The sequence below is a fragment of the Vombatus ursinus genome, unplaced genomic scaffold, assembly GCF_900497805.2.
Source record: "Vombatus ursinus unplaced genomic scaffold, bare-nosed wombat genome assembly UNPS02014807.1, whole genome shotgun sequence".
Taxonomy (NCBI): domain Eukaryota; kingdom Metazoa; phylum Chordata; class Mammalia; order Diprotodontia; family Vombatidae; genus Vombatus; species Vombatus ursinus.
The window spans coordinates 56,815,075-56,842,935 of NW_020954585.1; the positions used below are offsets into that span (position 1 = coordinate 56,815,075).

Below are 27,861 nucleotides of genomic sequence, written 5' to 3' on the forward strand. Positions count from 1 at the left end.
AATTCAGAGATTGGTCAATTGTACAGAATACATGGTTTATGGAAGGTAGTAGAATGAAATAAAGCTGAAAATAAATATAGGATACCAAGTGTTGAGCTTTAAATATCAAATTATGTATTTTATCCCATAGGGCAATAGGGAACTAATGTAGGTTTCTAAGCAGGAGAGCTCACATCATCTGACCTATGGCTTAAGAAGATTATTTTGGCAGCTGTATGGAAGACAAATTGTAGAGGGGAGAAATTGGAAGCAAGGAGAAGAATTAGCCCATTTATATAGAAATATTATAGTAATGGTACATTATAGTAATGGTACAGTCAAAAGGTAATTAGGGTTTGACCTATAGAGTCATGGCTGTGTGAGTGGACAGAAGAGACAGATTCTAGAGATATATTATATAATGGATTAAGGAAACAGAATCAATAAAACTTGACATCTTCTTGGATATGGATGATGAAAAGAGGGAAAAATCCAGTCTAACTCTCAGGTTACAACCTGGGTACCTGGGGAGCTGAGTGTGTGACAGGGAGTATTGTCCTCAATAGTAAATATAGAATACAGAACAGTAATACAGAAGTCTTGAGGAAGGGTAGAATTTTGTTGGGAGATAATGAGTTTTGTTTTGGACTTGTTGAGTTTGAAATACTCATAGGACATACAAGAAGAAATATAATAGCTAGGAGACAGTTAATGATGTATGACTGTAATCCAAGAGATAGATTAGAACTGGATATAGTGATTTGGAAGTCACTTTCCTTGACTGCCCCTTCTTATTGTGAGTATTTCTTCTTAATAAAGCTGGTTTATTTTATTTTCTGTCTACTGCCCATGTCTTGTATTTTTTATCTTTCTTGTACTATACTTTGTAATCCCAAACCTCACCTCAAACTACATTAAGACAGCATGTTGTAGGTGATGGGGTAAGAGAGCAGAAAAAAAAATGAATATTGAAGGTGAGAAAGAGAAGGAATGATCAGTGGTGCTGGCTCTTGTAGGAAAAAGGAGGATTTGAGATCTAGGGCACAGGTAGAGGGTTTGGTTTTGGCAAGGAGTTGGACTACCTTTTCTTCAAAATCAGGAATAAAAGAGGATGAAGATCTAGAAGGGTTTTGAGGTATGAACTCTGGAATATTAGCAAACAATGGTGACTCTTCCCTTTTGAAATGGGGAGTCAGGTAACGTAATCAGAGTAGGACCTTTCTCCTAGAAGGAGCAGGTGGGAAATATATAGACAGATACTCTAGAGTGACTAGACAAGATCATTGAACACAAAAAGAATTTTTATCAACTTTTGCATGCATATTTATTTAACTTACTTATGACTGGTGAATTAAAATGAGTCTAGGATAAATTTATCTTAGGCTGGTGGATTTGTAAATGGTGCCAGTTCCCTTTGTATCCCCTGGTATGAAACAGTAGCATAAATTATAACATTTAGGAGCTGTTCAAGTTAGTCTGATATCCTCATGGAACTGTTTAATCAGTGGTTTGATCTCATATGTTGCATGGGATGTACTGAATGGCAACAGAAGAGAAGCAAATGGCTATATCACAGACTGGCATATATATTTCCTGTATCTTTTATTTTACTTTTTAAACTTATTTATATCTTTTACTTTTGTACTACTTTTTTTCCATATATGTTCCTCTCTCTGACACCAAACCACATAATCATCCTGATTACAAAAAAATAAAAAAGGAGAAGAGACCAGCTCAACAAAATTACTCAGCATATTAGTAATGGCATACAGTAAATGCAAAATTCTATATCTATATCTATAGTTCTCCAACTTTGCAAAGAAGGGAATAAGATACCTTCTCATAACTCTTCTTTGGAAGATAGGATTCTATTGTGGTTGGTGCTTTCATTTATACTGTTGCAGTCACCATGTATATTGTTTTCCTGATTCAGTATAAATCACTTTGCATCAGTTGATTTGTCTTTCCAAAATTCACTTTATTCTTCATATTCGTCATTCAATACATTCAAGTACTTAAGTATGAGGTTTATCTATGTCCCAGACAATGAGTTTTGCTCAGGTAAAGTTGCTTTGCTACTAAAAAAAATGCTGCTATGAGGATTTTGGAGTAGTGAAAAAGATATCAGCTATTTTTGATAATTTTGATTTATTTTTAGCTTGATTACAGTATTAGGTTCCCTTCTTTAGGAAGAGTTTAGCCCGAGATAAGCCAGACTAACATAGATAGTCTCTAAAATCTAGTTTACCTACAGATTTAAGTGAATAGATAGATTGAAAAAACATTAACATTTAGTAGCAGATAATTTAGAAGCATAAGATTATAAGATTTTTCAGAAGGCTAAATTTCTTTTTTCCAACAGAAAGGTGTGGGGGGCGGAGAATGACCAAAAACTAAGTTCCCCTTTTTGGCAGCTAGAAAAAAAGTTAGCCAAAGGTTAAGCCCTTTTTCTTGAGCTGGAGTCTTAAGTTGAGTAACGGACTATTCTAAGGAAGATGGAGGGCCCCTGACCACAAGTTCCTCTTTCCCAGTATACTTTATGATTACAAAATGTGCCACCTGGAGGAAAGAGTGTCTGTCATAGGATTAAGAAAGTCTGCTAAATAGTCAGGTGACTTGCCTTGTACAATTGAATTATGTTCAAAACAAGTTCCTGTAATTTTTTCAATTCTTCTTTTTAATTATAAAAAACATCTCTGCAAATCACTCCTTGTCTCTGACCTCTGAGGAGTCAGACGACCTGGTTTGATACACAAATGCTAGCTTTGTAGATTAAATCATGGATGGCTCAGTAACTTTGTCCTCAGTTTTGTTTTTATTTCAGATAATAAGTTTTAACAATATGTGAGATCTTTTTACCTTTGATCTCCTTCACATCCTTTATTTTAGCATCAATAAATTATAACTAGATAAGTTCTCTGTGAACATGCACTGTGTCGTCCCTCCTTAAATACACATGAACCATTACAGGAGGCAATGAAGAAAAAATGTGATAGTACTGGGAAGTTTTAAGGAACAGAGGAATAATTTACCAAATAATCATCCAGAAAAACACTATCCATGTGCAATCCAATGACATTAGGGGATAAATCCCAAACCAGTGTCCTCAGCCCCCCAAAAGGCATGATTTGACTGATTTTAGCAATCTTGACGCTGGGAAAATGTGATTTATGTTTTTCCAGGAATTAAAATGCAGATCAACTCAGTAAGCAATGAATGCTTATAGTATTCCAAATCCCTGGATAGGTATTGGAAAATAAAAGCAAAGGTGAAAAATGATGAAAAAGAACCTGGGGACATCAAAGTAGTGGTGGTTTGGTGTCAGATTTGTGGCTGATTTCTAGCAATAATAACGATAATGGCAACAAGAGCATTTATATGATGTTCTAAGGCTTGCAACACCCTATGCAAATATTATTTCATTTTATCTTCACGGTAACCTTGGGAGATGAGTGATATTTTTATCCCTTCTTCATAGCTGAAGAAACTGAGGTAGACAGAGATCAAATAACTTAACCAGGGTAATACAGCCAGCAAGTATCTGTGGCTGGATTGGAACTCAACTCTTCCTGACTCCAGGTTTACAAGATGCTTTATATATTTTTATCCTATCTGATCTTCACAACAACTTTTGGACGTAGGTGTTACTATTATCTCCATTTTATACATGAATAAATTGAGGATAAGAAGTAATTTGACCAGGGTGATACAACTAATAAGTATCTGAGGAAACTGAGGCCCAGAGAAGTCATAAAGATTATCCAAAATAGCACAGTGGGTAGAGGTAGCATTCAAACTCTTTGATTCAAAATTTAGCTTTCAAATCCAATAAAATGGAAATAATGTTTATACAGTTTATCTTAGTTTTGTTATGAAGAAAGAACTCTTAAAAGTAATAGGGTGACATAATTTTTTTTGTCTTATTTTTAACCATACCTGTGATTCTACCAATAGAGGGCATCATTGGCGAGAAATTTCTGCTATATATGATGATCAGTTTTGTTTGCAACTTATGGTCTTAGAGACCTTCTTGGGGCCCTATAATAAATAGTATAATAATATTAATACTATTATAATAAATTAGTAGACATGGGTAAAACCACACAGTTAATATATATCAAACACAGGACTCCAATCCAGGTCTTCCTGAGTCCAAAGTCAGTGCTTTATCTATTATTCCCCACTGATTTTCAAATGTATGTTATTAATACAATTACAGAACCACACTAGAATCTTAGAATCAGAAGAAATCATAGAAGTCATTTAGTAGACTCCTTTCTGCCAAACAAGTGAAAGTCCAGTCTCTTTCTAATCAGCCATTCACTAGTAGTGTGACCCTGGGCAAGTCACTTAGTACCTGAGTTTATTCATCTGTAAAATGAGGTTGGACTCAATGACTTTTCTACTCTAAATCTATGTTCCTATGACCTCCAGTGAAAACAGAGCTCACCATTTAATGAGCAATTTATTCTATTTTTTGATATCTTCATTAGGACATTTTCCTTTATATTAATAGAACAGAAGTCTACCCTTCTTTAATTTCCTCATATTGAGCCTAGTTTTCTTTTCTGGAGTCCCTCGGAAGAATCTAGTTCCTTTTACACTTGGCAGTCCTTCTGATGTTTGAAGAGCATTATCAGACCTACCTAACCCAAGCCTTTTTTTTTCTCCAAGATAACCATCCTCAATTCTTTAGATTTTTTCATTATCTGGTATATTTTCACTTTTCCTTATGACACCGGTCATCTTCCTCCTTTGCATTTGCTTTAGCGTGTCGATGTACCCTCAGACAAACTGAGGCCTGGGAGAGACCTTAATTTAGAAAGGCCAACGTCATCCACTGCATCCTGGCCATTGCCAGTCATCTTGACTTTTGTCTTGCCATTGGATTTCAATGACTCTGGAGGAGAGAATAAGAATGATGGCTTTGCTTAGCCCTGCCTCACTTAAATCCAATTCGTGCCCAAGTCAAGACATTACCCTCATGATGTCATTGGTCCTTATCAAGAATGAAGGACAAACAACAACATCAACAGCAGCATGTCAATATCTGCCTTAAGCTACAATATTCCAAATGTGGTCCAATCAGTACAGATTATAACAGGATCATTTTATCCTCTAGTCTGCACAATCTCCCCCTCTCAGAGCAGCCTAACTTTTCATGGTTTTTTTTTAATTTTCAACAATGCCTCACTGATAAATTATTGAAATTACTATCAATTAAAATCCCCAAATATTTTTATAAGGCTCACCCATCCTGTACTTATATGTACTTGTTGAATCTAAATTCAGGATTTTATATTTACCTCTACTAAATTTCCTCATTTTTGATTCAGCCCCATTATTACAGTACTAGGAAATCTCTTGGGAATCTCAGTTCTATTATTCCTTCCAGCTTTAGGTCATCCGCAAGTAAGATAAGCATGCCAACTATGTCTTCAAGGCATTGATAGAAATGTTGAACAGAATAATTATGAGCAAATAGGCTTCTGGCATTGCTCCAGAGACCACCCTGGAGGGTGTTGATCCATTAATTAAACATTCATTGGTTCCAGTTGTTCTGCCAGTTACAAATGCACCTAATTGTAATATCACTGAGCCCATATTTTTTTCTTTGTGTTCCACACGATATCATGAGAAACATGTCAACTTCTGTGCCTAAATCAAGATATATGGCATCTCTAGTATTTACCTTCTTTATCAGTCTCATCACCTTTTCAAAGAAAGGAATAGGATTGGATTGACATGATCATTCTTAGAAAGGAAAGTGGAGACCACCAAAAACCAGCATGAAATCAGTTACTCACAAGCCATCTGCATGAATTTTGGAGGGAATGGGCAAAAAGCTCTCTAGTTTCTTTACAGAATTTGCCCCTTAAAAAACAAATTGGGACGTCTGCCGGTCCCACTGTATCTCTCCCATTTTCTGCCATCCTGCAAAGATCACAGATAGTTATTCAATAATCACATGCACATTTTACTTCAATACTCTGAGATGTAATGAGACTGTGTCAGATGACTTGAACTCATTCCAAGAAGTCAGGACAATCAAAAAAACATAAAACTTCAGAGGAGGAAGGGACCTTGTTGCTCAGTCATTTTTCAGTCATGTCTGGCTTTTCATGACCCTATTTGGTGTTTTCTTGGCAGAGATACTGGAATGGTTTGTCATTTACTTCTCTAGTTCATTTTACAGATGAAAAAGCTGATACAAACAATGTGAAGTGACTTGCCCAGGGTCACATAGCTAGTAAGTGTCTGAGGCCAGATTCAAATTCATGAAGATGAGTCTTTGTGATCCCAAGCTCAACACTCTATTCACTGAGCTACCTAGCTGGCCAAGTAACTTTAGAGTTTATCTAATCCAACCCTCCAAATCATATATGGCATCTAGAATATCCTGAATAATTGGTACTATCTTAATAATTCCTCATTTATTATAGGTCTTGATTTCCTATTAACCATTCTCCCTCTATTCTTTCTGTCTGAAGATGATTCTCCCACTTCTTTCTTTAGAGAGGAAGTGAAGTGAAGTGGTATGTTCATTCAAATCTGGGTTCAAGTCCTGATTCTGACACTTAAAGCCTTTATGACTATGAATAGACCACAGATATGAAAGATAGAAGGGATCTTCCAGGCTGTCTAGTGCAACTATCTAATTTCACAGTTGAAAAAACTGAGGGTCCCAGAAGTTAAAGGACTCATCCAGGGTCACACAGGTTGTTGTTGTTGTTGTTTGTCCTTCATTTTCTAAGAGGACCAATTAAATCACAAGGTGATGTCTTCATGCTTGCATGATTGGATTTTGAAGAGTTGGCAGCCTCACTCTCTCTTCCAGAATCATCAAAGTCCAATGGCAGCATAAAAGCCAAGATGACTGGTGATGGCCTGGGATGCAGCTTGGCGATCTTGGGGGATCTTGGTGTCTTTGATGTCTGTCCAAGCTCTAAAGTTATTCTCATCTGCTTATTCCACTGGGAGAAGTCTCCACATGCTTGCAATAGAAACCCCCCTAACCCACCAATGGGTTTAAGGCCTTTCAATTCCCCTCAACCTGGTTCAGCCTGTCTGCTGCAACAGTTTTACTGGAGTGTGACTGCTAGGCAGGCTACAGCTTCTTAGAGCCACTTGTGAAAGTTAGGTGCCAGGTACACACTAAAGATGGATGAAAAGCCCTGAAAAGGGCTCAGCAAGCCCTCACATCAGAGGTGCTAGTGCTCCTTGAACACCTCATATGTCCTGGTCATGCAGGTAGGAAATGGCTGAGGCAAGATTTGAACCTAGATCCTTTGACTCCAACTACAAAACTCCATATTATCTTAAGTTGCATTCCAAGTCAGACGATTCCTCTGAGTTTCAGGCTCCTCATCTGTAAAATGGGGATAATAATACCGGCTATACTTACGTTACCATGTTGTTATGAGGATCCAGTGAAATAATATACATAGAGGGCTTTGCAATAAATGCAGGTTACCATTGCTAAAATAGATGATGGCAGCAGCATGATGCATATTGGATTTAGAGTCAGATGTACCTGAGTTTAAATTTCATCTCTTCCACTTACTATTCCTATGCCCTTGATCAAGTTGACCAACTTCTCTGAGTGGTCTTGTATGTGCAATGAAGGGGTTGGATTACATAGCCTCTAAGGTCCCTTCCATCTTGGAACTTATGATCCTGTGATTCCAATGAAAACAGGTTGCCTAGTTCAGTTTTCTCTCTGCCTTTTGTTAACATTTCCCTGTCTGCTCCAAACAGCCATCAAGGAACATTTTGTCTTATTCAATCATTCCATCCAGCAAACAGTCAAACAATAAGTACTATTAAGTGTTTCTTATGTGTCAGCCATAGACAAGATGCTGAGGGTATAAAATGAAACAGTCCCTGACCCCAGGAGGCTTACATTTTATCAAGTGAAACAGTACCTAAACAAAAGATTAAATGTAACATGTATGTAGTAAATATAGAGTAATTTGGGAAGTAGGCTAGTAGCTGGGGTTTATTGGGAAAAGATCTCATGGAATAGATGGCACTTGAATTGGATCCTGGAAGAAGCTAAGGATTCTGAGAGGTGGACGTAAAAGGGTCTTGGATTTTAGGTATGGGATATCCTCTGTAGAATGTTTTACATATACAAGATGTCCAAAAATTTTGGTGCAGTTTAAAGCTGAACCTGAGTCTTCCTGAGTCCAAGTTTAGAACCCTATCCAATATACCATGCGAAGGGATAAGGAAGAGGGAATTGCAATTTCATTGGTATAGGGAACTTCTGAATAAGGAAATTCACTCTGCCTATGTAGGTCACCACCTTCTCTGCAATTTATACTCATAGAGACTTGTCTCAAGCACTGAGATTTAAGTGATGTGTCCAGGGTCATAGTATGTATCAGTGGGACTTGAACCCAGGTCTTTTGGACTCCAATGCTAGTTCTGTTACTTTATGCTGTTTCTCAAATTTTCATTGTTATTACAATTTTGGTATCAAATGCAAGCCAGACTGCTTCTCATACATTTAACAATTAAAAATAATATATAACAGTGCAAAAAATGCGACATATAGTTAGAATTATAGATTGGATCATAGAAAGAGCAGTCAGGAAAGGCTTCATGGAAAAGGTGGGCCTTGTTGAACTTTGAGTGGAGAGAAAAAAAAAGAAGTAGGGAGCATATTTTCACTCAGTTGTCAGCATGTTTTTAGCAAATATGTCTAAAGTATTTTGGATTTTGCTGTTTTAATGCGCCTGTGTAAAATCCTTGGTGGGTAAGTGATTGCATATGCTAAGTGAGGAGGGAGGCCACATTTGGGAAAGCCTTTGAAATGTGGACATTTTGCTGCAAGTGCTGACATGACTTAAACTAGAGCAGAGCAAATTGGGTTACTAAAATTCAAGTGGCATGGAGAGAAGGAGAGAAGTTATTGCTACAAATGATCCCGGCTGCATTTGGCGGAACAAGAGAGCAATAAATCCGCTCCTTCAGAACCCAAATGTAAAAATGCTAAAATGTTCTGGATTAGGGGAAACAAATCACCCCTGATGAAAGGCAGGCTGTCAGGCCAACAACCCTTCTAAATGTTCCCAATGGCTGCCCATTTACAATGGATTGGATTGATGGTCACACCACAGTAAACACTTGACTCCAAAGCCTTTCAGGAAGAACACTCACACAAGGTTGCTTGGTTAAGGCACTAACCCACATCCCCAGTCTCAGCGCTGCCATCTCAAATGGAAACTCTTATTTTTATCTTGCTTCCATTTATAGTCTTTTATTGTAATCATGGAAACTCCATTCTTTACGTCTCATGTCCTGAGCTATGAATGGCTGGAGCATAAGCAGAAGTAACAACAGCAATACTAATAACAGTTGCATTCAGAGGTGAGACTAGCAATTTTGGTGCTTGATATAAGCAGCAAGAAATACACTGGGGGCAGCATGAAATATACCCATGGCAAACATCATTAATTCTTCCTTAAGTTAACTTTGTAATTCATGGTGTGAAAATAATATAAATGATAATTAAAATAAATGCAGTTGAGTGGGAGAGGGAATTAGATGTTCTAATGCTACTGAATAAATAGATCAGTAAAGAGTGGGGTCAAAACCACCCTACTTGGCTCTGGTGACTTGACTGGTTGAAAAACCATTTTTGATTGAACAATCAGAACTGAATGTGAGCAGAGGCTGTGTACCTTTTTAAGTCAGTCAGAGTGATTGTGTGAGTGACTGGGTCATGCCTTAATCAGTTTGTATAAAAGGGAGAAGCTATTTCGGAATTGAAGAAAAAGAGATTCTGAGCATTTAGGGTTGAGACATTGGAGTTCAGAGACTGGAGCAACAATGTGACAAAGAGAAGAGGTAGAGGTGGGAGATATCAAGAAGAATCACTGGCTCCACAACCAGCCAGCCAGGCTTGGGAAATCTCAAGAAAAGTTTAGTTACTTCCCCAACTCCCCTTCCTGATGCCTATCTAAAGATATTACAACATAATTTTCTGTTTTATTACCAAAAAGATTCCAGAAAACTGGAGTTTATCTCAGCTACAAAGAGGCCAGAGGTTAATTAGAGATAGATGTAAACTGAGCCCATTTGACAATTGAAACTATCAACTGATGGTGTAATAGTTCCTTCTTTAACAACAACAAAAATGACTCAAAATGAAAAGTAATTCTGGCAGATTAGCCTTAGAACTGCATCTTATAGCACATACCACAATAAGCTCCAACTGAATATCTGTCCTAAATATTAATGGTCCTAAAATTAATGGTCATAAAAATAGAGAATTGAAGAAAGTGTCCTGGACAACCATGGTTAGGGAAAAATTTTTAATTACACAAGGTGATCATAGAAGATAAAATGAATGATTTCTAATTATAAGAAATGAAAAGCCTTGGTGTGAACAAAATCAAAGCAGCTAGAATTTGGAGGGAATCAGTTAATTGGGAAATAATCTTGGCAGAAATCTTTTCTGGTAAAGGTCTACTCTCCAAGACTTACAGGGAGTTGATAAAAATATATCGGAACAAGAGTGATTCTCCAATTGATAAGTGGCCAAAGAATATAACCAAAGGATATGACAGTTTTTGAAAGACTTGCAAGTTATCAACAATCACTTGGAAGAATGTTTTATATCACTAATAAAAAGAGACGTAAAATAAAAAACAACTTTACCACTTCACTTCATACCCATGAGACTGGCAAAGATAATGAATGAGGAAAATTGTAAAATGATTAACACTGGTGGGTCTGTGGGAAAGTAGGTACACTAAAACAATGTTGTTGGGCCTATGAGTTGGCCTCATCAAATTTGGAAGACAATTTTAAATTATACTATAAATATCATTGTCCATTAACCTTTGTCATCAAGAGTATTTATTTCAGCAAAAACATATCTGCCAGTAGAAGTCTAAAGGTATATTATCACAGTTTTAACTTAAAGATGTAGAGATAGTCCACTTTTGGGTGCCAAATTATAGTTTCTGGGACATTCCTAGGCCTCTTAGTGACTGAAAGTTGTAAAGGAAATTCTGGAGTTATTTTTTTCCTAAAAAATACACTGATTTACTTAAAATTTTCTGCTCTTTTACACAAAGAGTTTTATTTTTGTGCCTTATGTTTTATCCTTTGGTGGAGGAATGGTTGTTTATTTTACATATAATGCTTCTTACTCTTGCTCTGAAGATGAAAAAAATGTCTTTTGTTTTGTTTTGTTTTTAACTTGGTACCTGTTAAGTGTTTACTATATACCCTTTGATGAAATGATTCACTATCAGGCATGGACCCAAGGAGATCAGTCAGTCAGTCAGTAAGGAAAAGGTCACATATACGCAAAAATGTTTATAGCAGCATCTTTTGTAATAGCAAAGAGGTAGAAGGGAAGTGGGTGCCTGTCAGTTCAGGGAATGGCTGTACGAATTATGTTATATGCATGTAATGGAATATTATTGTGGCATAAGAAAAGGAAAATAAGAATTCAGAAAAACTTGGGAAGGCTTGCGTGAACTGTTTCAGGGTGAAGTGAAGAGAACCAGGAGAAAAATTTATATGATGAATACAGTGATTGAAAGGAAAACAACATTAAAAGACTCCACAAATCTGATGATAATAATAATAGCTAGAATATACAAGCATATATATGTGTGTGTATCTATATGTATGTAGTATGTATGTACATATATGTACATATACACATATTTATGCATGTATACATATCACTTTAAGGTTTGCAAAGTGTTTTATATGTTAACTCACTTGATCCTCCCAACAACCCTGTGAAGGAAGTGATATTATTATCTCCATTTTTACAAATGAGGAAACTGAGACACCAAAATTAATGGACTTGCCAGGATCATACAACTAGTAAGTATCTAGAATAGGATTCAAATTCAGGTCTTCCTCACCCCAACTTCTGCACTCTATCCACTGTTCCACATAGCTGACACAGTCACTACTTGTAACTTCAGAGGACTTGACAATAAAGATTGCCTCCCAATTCTTGGAAAAGAAGTGATGGATAATAGGTGTGGAATGAGGCTCACGTGTTCAGACATAATCAATGTGTTGATTCATTTTGCTTGTCTGAACTTATTTGTTACAAATGAATGCTCTGTTGGGGGTGGGCTTTGGGGGAGGGAGTCGTGAAGTTATAGTGATGCTTTAGAAAAAAAGAAAAGTACATCAATCAAACATTTGTAAAGGAAACAATTTTTTTAAAGTTTCAAATTACTATGAGGTCTAAAGAAGGAGGAAAGATAATGGTAGGAGAGCCTTAGTGATTACAAAGTTCACAGTTATATAGAACATTGCAGAATTCAAATCATGATTATAATGTGAGGTAGATACTGCAAATATCTATTTTAGAAAAATATTCATTTAACAGAAGAACCAACTGAGGCCCAAAAAGATAAATACTTCATGCTTATTTGTGCTTAATTTGTCTAAGACTTAAAATTCAAGTCTTCTGCCTCAAGACCAATGTATTTTCCATTATGCCCACCACCCCACAGAATGAGAGATGAGAATTTTGGTTGTGAGAAGAAATTTTAAAATCACCTAGTATAGGGGCTCCAAGCTCTTCTTACTATAACTCTAAATTGATGTTAATAAAGTATAGCCCCTAAAGTCTAATAGGGATATTGGCAACACGAATATTTCATCTCTCAGTCAACTCATATAAATAACCACTGTGCCAACTCTTCCCTACCTTTGCGTTCCCTGCAATCCTTTCTTCCACATGTATATGGTTTAGACCCTTAGTTTGGGAAAGCTGGTTAGTGGAACATTAGCCCAGGGAAAGTCCCTGATTGGAGGGTAAAAGTTCCAAGCTTTATTGGGGAGAGGCTTTCCAAGCACAGTGCTTCCTCTCCCTCTTCCCACAACACTTGCCTAAAGGTACTACTCACATCAGACTGAGTAAATGGGCTGCAATGACTGGTGATTCCTCCAGTCAGTCAATAAACATTCGATAAGAGCTTATTATGTGCCAAGAACTGTGCTAAGCACAAAGAAAAGTCAAAGATGGTTCCCGATCACAGGGTCTATCAAAGGGTTGCTCACAGTCTAATGGGAGGAGATAACATGTAAATAACTATGTACAAACAAGCTATATACAAGTTAAATTGAACATATCAACAGAGGGAAGGCACTACAATTAAGGGGGGCTGGGAAAGATTTCCTATAGCAGGTAGGATTTTATTAGGGATTTTAAGAAAGTCAGAGAAGTAAAGAAAGGTGAGAAGAGAGAACAATTCCATAAATGATAGCCAAGAAAATTTGATCAGCATGACAGGATGGAGTATGTTTGAAGAATATCAAGGATGCCAGTGTAATCCAGTAATTACCGTATGTCGAGGTGGGAAGGTGAAAGGTATAAGAAAACTAGAAAGGGGTGTGTGTGTGTGTTGGGGGGAAAGGTTATTAAGAGCTTTGCTCCTTTTCCTCACACAGGAAGCAGTAACTTGGCTGGTATGACTTCTCATTATACTGAAGTTACAGATAGGCAGGTTAGTGGTTGCCAGGACTCAGAATAACTCCAGGGGCAGGGCCAGAGTTGAACAACATGACAAGTATAAAGGGGGAAAAAGAGGTTGAATTTCACACTTGGTAGACTTATTTTGGAATATATGGTATATTCCAACTAAAAAATAAAAGTTTCTGTGGGAGATGGGAAAATGGAGCTCTCTTGGTGATCTAATTGAATCCATAACTCCTTTTCACCAGCTAACACCCTTAACCCTTTCCATATGCTTTGCTTGTGGAAGGAGGGAAGAATTAACAGCAGATGAGGTTTCAGCCTCCAGGGTAAAGTGTGTTAGCCTACATTTACATTAAGGGATTTCCAGACCAGAACTCTAAAGCAGTTCTTCTAAGGTGATTTTCCCTGCAAAAGAATCACTGGATGACAGAGTTACAATGGACCTGAGAGGTCATCTAGCAAGACCCACTTGTTTAGTTTTTAATAAAAAAAATTTTGTTCATTTCTTTTTTACATTGCTATCATTTCCCAACAATTCTCCCCAACCCTTCCTTGTACCTAAGAAGTAAAATAAATCCACCAATAATAATCTATTAAGTAAAATAAATCAACCCACTGGTCTAATGATGCCTGCCTTACCCTCCCCTATAGTCCACTGCTTCATCATTTAAAAGTAGGAAGCGTGCTTCACTGTTAGTCTTCTAAAGTCATAAATATTCACCACATTGATTAGATACTACAATTATAGATTTAGAGCTAGAAAAGACCAAAGAAGACTTCATGTCCAACCCTGTCATTTTACAAATGAGAAAAGTTAGACTGAGAGAACTTTAGTGACTTGCCCATGATCTCATGGCTAGTAAGGCATGGGATGGGAACTCAAAGATCTTCCTGACTTCCAAGTCTAGCATTCTAGAGATTCTAACTATCAGAGTTTTGGAGTTTTTTAATATATATTGTTATCTTTTTCTTTATTGTATACCCCCTCATTTTTCAGATAGGAAAACTGAGGCATGCGGGAAAAGTTTTGGCCTAAGGTCACATGGTGACAGGGGCAAGTTTGGAGTCCCAATCTCTTGATTCTTACCCTACTATTCATTCTACAAACTTATTCATTCCCTAGTCTTCCTTAGAGGGGCTACTGAACCTAACCCCTAAGGTACTGAGGCTGCCACAGGTAGACACCAGGGGATGAAGGGTGCTATATATAAATGTAGGAATATTATTAAATGCTTGTTTATTCTAAGCAGTAAATCTCTGAGTGCACCTGTTCCAATCAAACATGGTTTAGCTGATTGCAGTCAGATTGCTGGGATTATTACTGATGCAAATGGGACAAAACCTTGAGATTTTGTCTTTGTTCACATTTACATTGGCCTCCCATTTTATTTTTCCATCTCTCCACAGCACAGCTCAGAAACAATCCCCCAGGCCCTCCAATGGCGAGGCAAAAAGCTCATTTGCATCTTCCTTCATGGAACACAATATCATGCTGATAAAGCAATTACAGCATTTATTTTCAAAATAGTAAGAGTCTGCAAGACCCAGCCAGTGATAGGGTTTACTTAAGGCTGGGTCTGCAGTTGTCCAAGGATGGACTGTCTAGTTTACCTGGGCCATTTTCGATTGCCAGTGTCCCTGTTACTTGGAAATCTCAATGGAGCTGTTTATTTCAATTTTGAACTGTCCTTTCCTTCCCCTACAACCCAATCATAATTTATGAGATGAAGCCCATTTGTAAATTAAACATGGAAGTGGATCAATTCCATGCTATTTGATATGGTGGAGCTTAATAATGATTAGGTGTACTCATAATTGTTCAGTGACTTGTGAGGGAACACCAGGTTATTGTTGAGGTCATTTATGTCCCAAGTTAACCCCCAAGCTGATAGTTAAGAATGGGCTGCAAAGAGTCATGTGCCTTGGGCATGGTGGGGAAGGGGTTGTGGTGAAAGAAACATTTGAAAAGAAATCCTGTATTCTACTAGAGACCAAGTGGTGTGATTCATCTCTGCTCACTCTTCACTGGCATCCATTTCAAATCTTGAATTAAACGAAATCTGTCCCCAGAGCCAAACTGTTGCCTAACAGGCAGAGTTTTCAGCTTGCTATTACCAGCACATATTTTAGTGGCCCATTTTCCCTAAGATCTCTCTTTCATTATGCAAGAACATCAGAAATAACATGGGCATCACTGGGAGTTCCCATGGACAGAAAGTATCTGTTTCCAACTCCACACTTTGGGCAATAAAAGGCAATTTGTTTAAAGAAACTAAGTGCCCCCTAAATTCCTTCATTGGAATCATAAAGACTTTCCCAGTCCTAATCTTTTTTTTTTTTGAGACTACCTTCGTCTTATACTCTTTATATTGTTTGTATAAAGTTGTTTGAATGTTGTCTTCTCCTCTAGACGGTAAGCACCCTAAGAGCAGGGAGTATTTGTTTTTCGCCTTTCTTTATATCCCCAGTGCTTAACACAATGCCTGACATAGAGTAGGCACTTAATGAAAGCTTGTTAACTGATTCCAGCATGCTAGGAAATCTTTCCATTGCCTGCCTCCCTCTTTCAAAAGTACGCAGGCATATTTGATCCCACTGGGGTTTGCTTCATGATGCTTTAATGCTTTTTTTCTACTTACTAACTACTTACTAAGATCTACTTACTAACACATAGCAGAATCATCTTGGACCAATAATACTTTTTTAGATAAGTAATGATTCTGTAGATTGCTACTGTAAAAAAAAATACAATGGGGATGTGGCTTATGTGCAGAGCACCTAGAATGGCATCTCTCCCTGAGGAGAACCTGGAAAGTCTTCTTTCCAAAGAATCATAATGACTTGTAAAGGGAGTGTCTTGGAGCTATGGAGCACAAGCAGGCATTCTATAACTGGTTATGGTTGGTTAACCATCTACTGAGGGAAGCTAGGTGGTGCAGTATATAGAATGCTAGGCTTGGAGTCAAGAAGACTCCTCTTCCAGAGTTCAAATCCAGCCTCAGAAACTTGCTAGCCATGTGACCCTGAGAAAGTCACTTAACCCTGTTTTCCTCAGTTTCCTCATCTGCAAAATGAGCTGGAGAAAGAAATAGCAGACCATTCCAGTATCTTTGTCAAGAAAATCCCAAATGGGGGCGAGGGGAGCAGCTAGGTGGCACAGGCAATAGACCTCTGGCCCTGGAGTCAGGAGGACCTGAGTTCAAATCCAGCCTCAGACACTCAGTAGCTGTGTGACCCTGGGCAAGTCACTTAACCCCATTGCCTCACCAAAAAAAAATAATAATAATAAAGAAAACCCCAATGGGGTCATGAAGTTGGACACAACTGGAAATGACTATACAAACAACAATATGTTGATGAGGAGGTATTTGATTGACTGGAGAGGTATTCAGCTTCAGCTACTGTTAATCTGACCTAAGTTGAGCATACTTCCCCAGTGCTCCTTCCTGCTCCTCCAGTGCCCTGGAGGCATTGGGCAAAATGTTTATATGTTTGTTCTGGTTATGTCTTTGAAGTAAATATCCTTTTGTAACAGCTAATTGATGTAAGTGGTTAAGTGGAACTAAAGTATGTCGCTGGACCCATGACAACTGAGAGGAATCTGAAATTTCAGAGGACTCCAGATCATAGCAATAGAGAAAAAATGACTACACTTCCCTCCTGGTGCCTGGCATACTGCGGAAGATGGGACCCAGGGTTGTCTTGCAGCCAGCTCAAATATATGTACGTATTGTCTACTCCATTAGAATATAAACTCTTTGCAAACAGAGGGGATTTTTTTGTATATGTATCCATAACATTTAGCATATTTCCTGACATATAGGAAAGAATTAATGCATGCTTGTTGTTTGATTAATATTTGAACTGAGCTTTGAAGGAATCAAAGAAGTAGAAGACTGGGTCCCTGCCTTGAGAGTGCTTGTGCTCTAATTAGGGAAATAAATATATTTTCAAGCCCTGTAAGTAGAGCTGTGAATTGGTCCAGGCATTCTGGAAAGCAATTTGCAACCATGCCCATAAAGTCAAAACCCAGCAATACCAATACTAAGCATATTCCTCATAAAGATCAAAGGAAGAAGAAAAGGACCCATGTGTACAAAATATCTATAGAAGTTCTGTTCACAGAAGTAAAAAAAAAAAAAAAACAGGAACTAAGAGGGTGACACCTATTAGAAAGTGGCTCAGGGGTGTACTGATGGACACCTAGAACAGGTTCTTGATAGTTGATTACTAAATTTTCAGTATGAGCATTTACACCTAGGAAATAGACAAATCCTACAAATGAGGGCTTGATTTATTGTTTTGTTGATTGTATAGACTTAAGAAAGTGATAGAGAATAAGTTAATAATAAATATTAAATTTGAATGTCTTTTTTTTTTTTTCAGAAAGCCAGTTGTTAAATTTTTACCAACACATCCCTGGAATTGTTAATTATGGCATATGAATTTAATGGAATTTTATTGTACCAAAGAAAATGATGAAATTCACAGTTTCAGAAGAAAACAGTCAGACTTTTATGAGCTGATGCAGATTGAAGTGATCAGAACCAGGGGGAAGGGAATATACAACCTAACATTATTTTTAAAAAATGAAACAACTTTGAAAGCCTTTAGAATTGTGATCACTTTAGAACAATGATAAATCGTGATTCCAGAAGCCTGAAGATGAAGAACTTGAAGATGCAGGATGAGTATATGTTTTTAGACATGACCAAAGAGAGAATATATTTTTCTTGACTATGAATATTTGTTATGAGGGTTTTGTTTGATTTATTTTTATTGTTCAATTAGAGGGAGAAGTCAGAGAGGTGATAAATGCTTGTTAATAGGAAAAATCATAAAATCAAATTTTAAACCTTCTGGGTAGGAAACAGGGCGAAAGAAATGTAGAGTTATGATTTGTATCAAGTGGAGAGAGTACACATCTGGATCACAGGTCTCTCAAAGTGTGAAAACCTCAGTCCTCCTCCTCGCCCCATCCCATCCTCCAACATATACACTCTAATACTTCATTCTAGCATAAAGGTGGCACCGGAATCTCAAAGGAAATGACCCTTTGTGCATAAGCTCTGGCATGTCCAACTAAGCTGGAAAAAGCTTATGTATATATCTTGCGAGAGTCAGTCTAGTGGAGTTTAGAGAGGTTCACCATACAATGATTTCTTTTTTGGTCCAGCAACAAATGAAACTGTCAACTAAAGTAGGAAATGCCTTCTATCTATGTCAGTGGAGAGATAATTCACATTGAGGAAAACAAGGACCTTTGAAATGCTGAAGAAAACTTAGGAAAATCCAAATGAAGTCCAACAATTGTTTTATTGTCCAGACCAGAGCATCTGGCATCACCTTGATGCATGGTGTCCTTTATCAGATTTCTGGGATATTTTTTCTGCCTTACCCAGGACAGCTGGGCAGGAAGAACAGCCCAGTGGGGGAATGCTTACCTTCCCCCCCAATCCCTTCCCTGATGCCAGGTCACACGGGCTCTATCTGGGGTTGCTGGGCAGGAATAGCAATGGAGCTGTTTATAAATACTTGGATGCACTACGAATCACTACCTACAGACAGATGGAACACCATTGAGGCTTAACTTTTGCCCTGATACTGAATCCTAAAGTCTTTTAAACCTTATCATCTACTCTGATGGGCTCCATCCAGCATACCTCTGCATCTATTTTAACCCTGGAACCTTAGGACTATCTATGTTACAGCTGAGCTTTCTAATATATGTCTCCCCCAAATGTAGTGTGAGTCTCTTGAGAGCAGATTTAAATTTAACAAATATTTATCAAGCACCTACTAAGTGCCAGGCACTAAGCTAAGCACTCTACAAGTATATGATCTCCTTGAGTATTCACAACAACCCTGTGAGGTAAGTGCTATTATTATCCCCATTCTACAGATGAGGAAACTAAAGCTAACATAGATTTAAGTGACTTGCCCAGAGTTACACAGCTAGAAGGCGTGAGTCCAAATTTGAATTCAGGTCTACTTGATTGCAAGTCCAGGGCTGTGCTACCTAGTTACCTCTGACAGGAACTGCCTGATTTTTTTTTTTTTTGTATTCCTCAAACTTAGCTATGTGCTTGACACATAGTGAGTGTTCAATAAATGCTTTTCAAAGTTAATTTACTGTCCTTTGCATTTTCCCCTATTTTATCACCTCCCTCTACTTTTTCCCTTAGAGCCCTGAGGTTGGCATACCCATAATCCCTTCTACAAAGTAGCATTATGTCCAATCCCTACTAAACAACTCAATGACAAGCTAAATTGTAATTACATGTCAATCAATGAGCATCTATTAAATGCTTACTATGTGTCAGGCACTTTGCAAGGTGCTGAAGATCAAATACAAAAGCAGATAGATGGTCCCTGTTCCCCACAGATGGAAGAGACAGAAAAATAGGCCATTTAGGAGGTTGTTACAATGACCCAAGTGAGAGAAGAAGGAGGTGCCTCAACTGGGGTTTTGAATGTGCAAATGAAGAAAATGGGCACATATAAGACATATCATGGAGGCAGGAGTGAGAAGACTTTAGAACTAACTGAATGTTGGGGGGGGTAAGGGAGAGTAAAAAGATGATAACCAAAGATTTGGAACTGAATGAGATTACAAAGAAACACAGAGAGACAGAGAGGTAGAAACAGAAGGAGATATGAGGACAGAAATAGAAACAGAGACAAAAAGAGAAAAAGAGAGAGACAAAAACAGAAGCAGAAAGAGAAGATTAAATAAGCCCAGAACAGAGCCTAGAGGATTAGAATTTATTGATTGATTGACAAATGGGACAGGCAACAAATGAGTGGTTAAAATATGCAACCCATTATCAACCTTAAGAAAAAGCCTTTTATTTTGTCTTTTATTGGTCAAAAACCAAATTTCCATGTATCTCTATAGAGTACTAAAGAATGGAGATTTAACTAGGAAATGTTGCATCTGGGGGAAAAGATCATGAAGTGCATCCTCAGATGGGCTCTGGGTTTGGGAAATCACTCCCAAATTAATATCTGTGAGCAACCTGTCTTAACTCATTTCCTTTCCTATCTAGACACTAATTTTTTTTTTCCATGCAGCTGAATGACTGCAAATGCTATTAACACCTCTAAATTTGGTCCCCTGGCTTTGCCTCTGTCACCGTACCTTAGTAACAGGTGTGCATAGGTGAATACCACAGCCTAGTGTTCAATACCTACATTTAGCCACGAACCAGAGTTTTGTTCTCAATGTTTTATCTTATTTTTTCTCATAGAACAAATCTTTCATAGAAATCTGAACTAAAAGATCTCAAGAGGCTTGAATTTCTCATAGACTGACCTCTCTCCCTAGTAAGACTTTCAGAATAATTACTTCTGTTGTCAGTCACTCAGAGGAGTGGGAGCTATGGTTGGTGGGGTGGGGAAGGCTCCTGTATTCAGCATTCTCTTGGTACAGTAATCTCGGATATCACTTCCACCTCCTTTTCCTCTCACTCCTCTGGGTGGCCAAGGCCACGAGGGTGAGCTGAGGAATGTGTTACTGCTGTGTAATAGATAGCTTCACCTCTGGGACACTCCTAACCTTTTCTTCTTTCAAGCAAATCAGCAGAATTCAGAGGTGTTAATGTGAGACACAGACATTAGACCTAGTGGGTCATGAGCTGTCAGCTGGGTTAGAGGGGAATGTCTGGGGTAGGGAAGAAAAGAGAAAATCTTCCCAGCGGAAAAGATGCTTCAGCTTCACAGAAACTTCCAGGTGTAAAATGTTCCCATCAGTGAGAAATGTAAATCTAAAATAAGTAAATAGGTTTATTTACATGTAAACATTTTATACTTCCCTAATCATTTTTTATCTTCTCTTTCTGTCTGTTTTTGTCTCTCTCTTTTTATCTGTCTTTCTGTCTCTGTCTCTGTCCCTGTTTTTCCTTCTGTTTCCACCTCTCTGTCTCTCTGTATTTCTTTGTAATCTCATTCAGTTCCAAATCTTTGGTTATCATTTCTTTGCCCTCTCTCACCACTGCCATATTCAATTAGTTCTAAAGTCTTCTCACTTCTACCCCCATGACATGTCTTACATGTCCCCACTTTCTTCACTTGCACATCCACTTGTACATCATTTGCAAATCCAAAAACCCAGTTGAGGCCTCTTTTTCACGTAACTCATTGTAACAACCTCCTAAATTGCATTTTTTCCCAGTCTCTTCTATCTCTAAACTATCCTCCACATGGCTGCCAAATTCATATTTCTTATTTACTTATTTAGTCATCTATCTATCGATCTATCTATCTATCTATCTAAGCAATTAAAGTTAAGTGGATTGTCCAGGGTCACACAGCTAGTAAGTGTCTGAGGCCAAATTTGAACTCAGGTCCTCCTGACTCCAGGGCCAGAGCTCTATCCACTACACCACCTAGCTGCCCCAAAATTAATACTTCTAAAGCACATATATGACTATGTTAATCCTTTGCTTAGGAAGTGCCAGTGACTCCTCCTAGATTCCCAAATAAAAGACAAACTCCTATCTTTGCCATTTAAAGCCATTCACTATCTGGTTTGAACTGTTTCCCAACCAATTTCACATTCATACTCCTTGCACATTTTTCCATGGCAATAAAATGTGCCTATTTGCAATTATTTGAACATGACATTCTACCTCCAGCCTCCATGATTTTGCACAGGCAGTGTCCCTTGTGCCTGGAATGTTTTCCTTTCTTACTTCTACCTCTTGCAAGCACTTGCTCCCTTCAAGATTTTGCTCAAGCACCGCCTTTTCCCCAAGATGTTTCTTGATTTCTCCTGTTATTAATGATCTCCTCTCCACCTTCATCCCCACATAGTTTGCATTCATATTTTTATCTACTTATCTGTGTACAAAACTTTTTCTTCACAGTAGAAACAGAATCACGAATTCACCAGATTAAAGAGTTGGAAGGGATCTCAGTAGCCTTATGGGCCGACTCACCATAAGCTGGAATTTTCACTTTAACATATCCAAAAGTCTGCATGAAGACCTTCATTAAGGTGGAAACTCTTTATTTCCTGAGATAGCCTATTCCCTTTTAGACTGCTCCAATTGTTGAGAAATTTATCTTGACAGGCAATGTCAAGATGGTGTAGAGTCAGAATTTTTACCCAACTCACCCAACACAACAACCTATAAAATGTGTCAGGTAGAATTTTGATTGGAAAATCCATGAAAAAATCAGAGTGGGTTATTTTTCCAGCCCAGGGCAGCTTGGCAGGGACCGGCCAGGCATGCAGCCCAGCAGCAGCAACAACAACAGCAGCAGCAGAGGTGGGAAGTATATCAGTGCCCAGGGACAGTAAGGGGACTGAGATTTAACTACAGAGGGAAGCACTGGGGAATAAAAAGATTTCAGGGGACCCATGAACCAGTGCTAGGAACAGCCATCTGGCACCTCTGTCACTTGTTACCCAATGCACCATGTCACAGTTCCAGAGTCGAGAGGAGCGGTGGTGAGTGAGAAAGGCCCTTGCTTTGTATGAAGCAAGAAACAAGTTCCAAAATCTTAGCCCAAGAGCAGAGAGGGGACTCAGTCCTAACCTTTAGCCCTGAACACAAGCATGCAGTGGAATAATCATGGCGGGAATGAAGACCAAAAGAGAGTCAAGGAGTACAATAACTTTGAACTTTCAGAACTTCTCAACAGGGTAACAGTATCTGAGTTCAGCACAGTCTACTCAAACTCAGCCACACATAATCCAACAGACCCAAACAGGGGTCAGGAGCTTGAAGAGCTCAGACCAAGAAGGCAGTGACAAACTTCTTCATAGATCACACCACCTTGGAAGAATTGAAAACTTCCAGGGCCCTGGACTGAGTTGTGAAAACTTTTATGAAGAACATAAAAAGACAAAAAAATCAGTCCAGACATGCCTCCCTCCCTGAAGTGAGAAGAGCCAAATACAAACATAAAGTCCAAAATCAAGAAGTAGGCAGGAGGAATGAACAAATAAAACAAAAAAAAAAAAAAAGAAGAAGAAAGAAAGAAAAAGAAACTGACTATAAAGAGCTACTATGCTGACAGGAAACTCAAGACACAAACACAGAAGAAGACAATGACTTAGAAGCATTTATATGCAAAACATCAAAGAAAAAATGCAGATTGGACATAAGATTAAGAAAAAAAATCTTAGAAGAATTAAAGATTATATTTGTACATAAGGAGAGAGTACATGTAACGCCCCCAGAACTTTATCATCACCAAGGGTCTTAGAGCAAATCCAATTAGATGGAGGACTTGAATGTGATTATACTACATTGAATTGATCTCAAAAGGCAATGGGACAAGGGGAAAGGGAGAGGAAAAATGTGGAAATTTAATAGATCATGCAGGGAAAACTTTATATAATGTGGGTGTGGGGGGATTGGGCAACACTTGAACCTCACTCTCATCTGAATTGATTCAATAATGGAAAAATAAACATACACATACAGCTGGGTAGAGAAATCCATCTTATCCAACAGGGAAGTAAGAAGCAAAGAAGTTAAGAAAAAAGGGGTGGGGAGATAAAAGCACAGATAGGTTAAGGGAAGCAGTGGTCAGAAGCAAAACATACTCTTGAGAAGTGGAGAAGTTAAAAATGGAAAGATAAGTATAAAAGAATAGAATGGAGGAGAGATGTAGTTAGCAATCAGAATTGTAAATGTGAATGAAATGAACTCACCCATAAAAGGGAAGGTGATAGCAGACAAAATTAGAAATTGGAATCCAACAATATGTTGTTTACAAGAAACATTTGAAACAGAAAGGCACAGAGTTAAAATACGAGACTGGGGCAGAATCTATTATGCTTCAAATGAAGTAAAAAAGGCAGGGTAGTAAATCATCATCTCAGATAAAGCAAAATTAAAAAGAGACCTAATTAAAAGAGAAGAAGACTACATTTTGCTAAAAAGTACCACAAATAATGAATTAACATTAACATTATACATATATGCACCAAATGGCCTAGCATTCAAATTCTTGAAGAAAAAGTTAAAGGAGTTGCAAGAGGAAATATACAGGAAGAAAAACTATATTAGTGGAGGGCATTAATTTCCCCTCTCAGGCCTAGATAATCTAACCTTAAAATAAATAAGGAAGAAGTTAAGGAAACAAATAGACTTTTAGAAAAAATAGATATAATAGCTCTCTGGAGAATATTGAATGGTAATAGAAAGGAGTATACATATTCTCAGCTGTGCATGACACTTTCACAAAAATTGACAACATATTGGGGCAAAAAAAATGTCACAAATAAATGCAGGAAAGCAGAAATAGGGCTTCTGAGGCATAGATTAAAAATTAATTGGACAGCCTTGGAGTCAGGAGGACCTGAGTTCAAATCCAGCCTCAGACCAAACACTTGACACTTACTAGCTGTGTGACCCTGGGCAAGTCACTTAACCCCAATTGCCTAAAAATTAAAAAAAAAGCCACAAAAGAAAAAAATAATAATTGGAAATAAATAACCTAATTTTAAAGAATAGGTGGGTCAAAAAACAAATCATGAAAACAATCAATAATTTCACTAGAGATAATTACTTTATTTTTTGGCTAGGCAAATGGGGTTAAGTGACTTGCCCAGGGTCACACAGCTAATGTCAAGTGTCTGAGGCTGTATTTGAACTCAGATATTCCTGACTCCATCGACCAGTGCTCTACCCACTAGAGATAATTACAACAAAGAGATAATATACCAAAATTTGGGAATGTAACTAAATCAGTACTTAGGAGAAAAATGTTAATCTCTAAATTCTTACATAAATAAAAAAAAAAGAAAAGATCAGATTGAATGAGTTGGGCATACAACTAAAACAATCTGGAAAATAACAAATTAAAAAACCCTAAATTAACACCAAAATAGAAATTCTGGAGATCAAAGGAAAGATTAGCAAAGCCAAAATTTAAAAAAAAAATGAATAAATAAAACCAGGAGCTGTTTTTTTTAAATAAAAGACACATAAGTTAATTTGATTTTTAAAAAGAAAGAATAAAGCCAAATTACCTATATGAAATGTGAAAAATGAATTCACAGTCAATGAAGTAGATAAAGAAGCAATTATTCTAAATAAAAGATAAATATTTATAAAAACATAAATTCCCCAGATGAACAGAGTAAGAAATAGAATACTTAGGTAACCCTATCTTAGATAAAGATAATTGAACACTATAAATGAGCATATCCTTTGACCCAATAATACTGCTATTAGGTCTATGCCCTAAAGAGATCAAAGAAAAAGGAAAAAGATCCATATGTACAAAAATATTTATAAGCAGCTCTTTTTGCAATAACAAAGAATTGGAAACTGAGGGGATGCCCATCAATTCAAGAATGGATGAATTGTTTGTGGTAAATGAATGTAATGAATACTTTTGTGCAGTAAGAAATGATGAAGGGAATGGTTTCAGAAAAACCTGGGAAGACCTTTATTAAATGATGCAAATTGAAGTGAGCAGAACTTAGAGAAAAAATCTAGAGAATAACAGCTATTTGTAAAGATAATCAACTTTGAATACTAGGTGATTCTGATCAACACAATGACCCTTCACAATTCCAAAGGACTCATGATAAAACATACTATCTGCCTCCAGATAGAGAACTGATGGACAAATTGAATATATTTTTCCACTTTCTTTTTCTCTTTTGTTGTCATTCTTGTTTTGGAACATGACTAACTTGTTTTACGTGACTATATGTATTTGTAATGTTTTATTTTTCTTGTCTTCTCAATGGGAATGGTAGAGGAAAGAGAAAGAATTTAGAACTGAAACAAAATGAATCAAAAAAGAAGAAATCTCTCTTAATATCAAGCCTAAATTTGCCATTTTCCAACTTCTCCCCATTGTTCCTGGTTCTGTTCTCTAGGGCCAAACAGAACAAGTACTGCCCCTTTACTACAACAACCCTTCAAATATTTGAACACAGCTCTCATGTCCTGTCTAAATCTACTCTTCTCCACACTAAAAACCCTCGGTTATTTCCACTTGTCTTCACTGGACATGGATACAAGGCTCTTTACTTTTCTGACTGCCCTTCTATGGATATTCTCTGATTTATCAATCAATATCTTCCTTAAACTGTGGTGCCCAAAAATGAACTCAATGCTCTAGATGAGGTCTAGATGAGGGTGACCACTTCTTTATTCCTGGAAGGTATTCCTCTCTAATTGTAGCCTAACATTATACTAGCTTTTTTGGCTGCTACATCACACTGCTGCCTCATATTGAAATTGCAATGCATTAAAAATACGGGATTTTTTTCCAGACAAATTATTACCTGTATTTGTATGGTTGATTTTTGAACCCAGATTTATCTCTTTTGAATGCCATCTTAGATTCAAACCAATTCTCTAGTCTGCAAAGATATTTTTGGATGCTGACTTTGCCTTGTATTGGTTTAACTAGACCTCCCAGCTTTTTGTCATTGGTGAATGTGATAAGCATGTCATTTTTGCTGATAAAAATATGAAATATTATAGGTCCAAGCACAAATTCCTAGGGCACTGCACTGGAGGCCTCCTGCATACTAGACAGTGATCCACTGATGGATACTTTTTGAGTCTATCCATTTAACTTGTTTCAAATTCTAACTACATTAGAATTCAACCCATATCCTCATCTTTTGGATAAAATTAGTATAAAACACATGATCAAATCTTTTGCTAAAATCTAGCTAAAATCTAAAATCTATACCATCTATAAAAAATATAAAATAAATTTAGACTTTCAGGATCTGTTCTTGATGAAGCCATGATGAGTCTCTATAAATACTACTTTCCCTTGTAGATTTTCACTAACCATCTCTTTATTTGAGTCTTCTAGTATTGTCCCATGAATCTAAGTCAAGCTGAATGCCCTGTAGTTTGCGGGCTACATTATCTCCACTTTTTTTAAATTAGAAGAATATTCGCTGTTTTCCAATCCTGAAGAATCTCTCTCACTCTCCAAAATTTTTTTTGAGATACCACTAATAATTTCTTAGAAATCACATCTGCCCATTCATTCTGCAATCAAAAATATAGTTCAGGCAGAGACAAGATGGCATAGAGTAAAAGAAGAAACTCATTTGAACTCTCCCCAAACTCCTCCAAATACCTGTAAAAATAACTCTAAACAAATTCCAGAACAGCAGAACCCACAAAAAGACCAAGTGAAATGAATTTCCAGTCCAAGACAACCTGAAAGGTCAACAGGAAAGGTCTGTTGCATCAGGCTGAGAGGGGAATACAGTCAACAAATTCCTACCTTAAAGAAGCCTAAAATTTAAGAAATTTTAGGTTCTTTCCCATCCAGGCTCAATTACTTCTTCTGTTTTAGGTGGCTTTTAAACAACAAAGAATTTTGCATAGAGGCCCAGAATGGAATCTAATGCTCTGATTTTAGTGCAGAGATACTAAATTTGAGGAATGTGTGTTTTAAGCAAAGGG

At 37.4% G+C, this 27,861-nt stretch overlaps 1 pseudogene; it reads left to right on the forward strand.

The window, feature by feature from the left end:
- The window catches only part of LOC114052182, a 102,601-nt pseudogene that overhangs the window by 57,910 nt on the left and 16,830 nt on the right, over nt 1-27,861 (forward strand).